Raw genomic sequence first — 1,872 nt, 5'->3', positions numbered from 1 at the left:
TTTTGTGTTTGTTTTATATTTGGTGGCAGTGTGGGTTACATATTGGGTTATTAACCATAAGGTCCACAATTAAGAGCCATCAACACATGCTGAAGGAGAAAGATAGGGCTTTTTACTTCTGAAAAGGGTTACAATCTTGGAAATCCACACGGGGCAGTTGCCCCTGTCCTATTGGGCTGCTATGAGGTTAAATCAACTCAGTGGCAGTGAGTGATACCAGCTCATTGAACAAGGTCAAGAAATACCCAACAGTATTTGGGAATTGTTAAGGGAAATATCTCCTTTTCTACTTATCCCCCATTCCCTCTCCTGATATAACTATTATGACAATTTTCTTACATTTCTATGTTCTATGTATGTACTGTTCTGGTCAGATATACATGTGTATATTGTTTTATTAATGTAGAACTAATATATACATATTTTTCTGAATGAATTTCTCACATTAAAAAGTCCCTTAACTATCTTTCTACATAAGCACATAAAGATTTATGCAAACTCCTTTTAATATCAAATATTTTGTAGACTCTATCATGATAGTTTTTAGCATCTGTTGAGTGAAAGAAATACATATTATAAAATAGATACTATGCAAAAAACTAATGTGGCAGTTACATAATTTCATACTAACTTGATAAATAGGTTATAAGGGTCAATCAATCAGGTAACAGCCTGATTGATTCCTCCTTGTGGGCATGGACTTCTCATGAGCATTCTGGGAACTTTATTGATTCTGCCATTGGAAGAGGCGGGTCACACACTCTCTACTTCACATTCCTGTTGACAAGTCACATGGAGCCACACTGATGGCAGCCAGAGTCTGGAGATGTGTCCAGTGACATTGGACCCACAGGACTTTTCACCCATCGGCCTGTAATCTTCCTGTATTCGGCATCATGGCTTGTGTTGCGTGGGTCTGAAGAGGAATTCTTGGGCTAATATCGGACTAATGGACTTGATATGGACTGAGCTGGGATGTTTTACTGATATAAAGTTCTCTTACCTATATATATGAGTGTCTCTGGATTTGTTTCTCTAGTCAACCTGGACTAACACAACTACTATGGATTCGAAAGCATTTTATTTAATTGATATTTATATTGAATTAAATAGAACAACTGTTTATATACTCTTGAAAAACTAACAAAGCAAAATCAAGGAAAAGTGTGCGTGTGTAGATCTTTTTTTAAAAAGTACTTTTATTGGAGGTTCTTACATCTCTTATCACAATCCATACTTTCCTCCAATGTGTCAAGTACATTTGCACATATGCTTCTATCATCATTTTAAAAGTATTCTCTTCCCCCATTGAACTTACCATGTCTTCCCCCTCCCTCCCCCACCCGCCTTCCCTCACGAACCCTTGATAAATTATAGATTATTTTTTCCATATCTTACACCATCCTCTATTGCCCCTTACCCTCTTTTCCGTTATTCATCCCCCTGGGAGGGGGTTTTAGTTGATCTTTGTGATCACTTCCCCCCTTTCCCCCCCACCCTCCCCTAATCCTCCTGGTATCTCCTTGTTGACCTTGAGGGGTTTATCTATCCCGGATTCCCCGTGTTTCAGGCTCTTATCTGTAGCAGTGTGCATGCTCTGGTCTAATCCGACTTGTAAGGTAGAATTGAGGTCATGATAGTGGGATGAAGGAAGCACCAAAGAGGAAAGTTGTGTGTTTCATCGGTGCTATACTGCACCCTGACTGGCTCATCTGTGTGTGTAGATCGTTAAGGCACTCACAATGTAAGCAGAAAGATGGCCATGTAAATAATAATTATAATAGGCACATGCAATAGTAGAAGCATGTAGAAGATACATTGGTAATTCTAGATATCATTACTCTGCTTGAGTAGATCAGAAATGGCTTCACA

This window comes from Tenrec ecaudatus, chromosome X, assembly GCF_050624435.1.
Source record: "Tenrec ecaudatus isolate mTenEca1 chromosome X, mTenEca1.hap1, whole genome shotgun sequence".
NCBI lineage: Eukaryota > Metazoa > Chordata > Mammalia > Afrosoricida > Tenrecidae > Tenrec > Tenrec ecaudatus.
The sequence above is the reverse complement of the archived record's forward strand: the minus strand, read 5'-3'. Positions refer to the sequence as shown.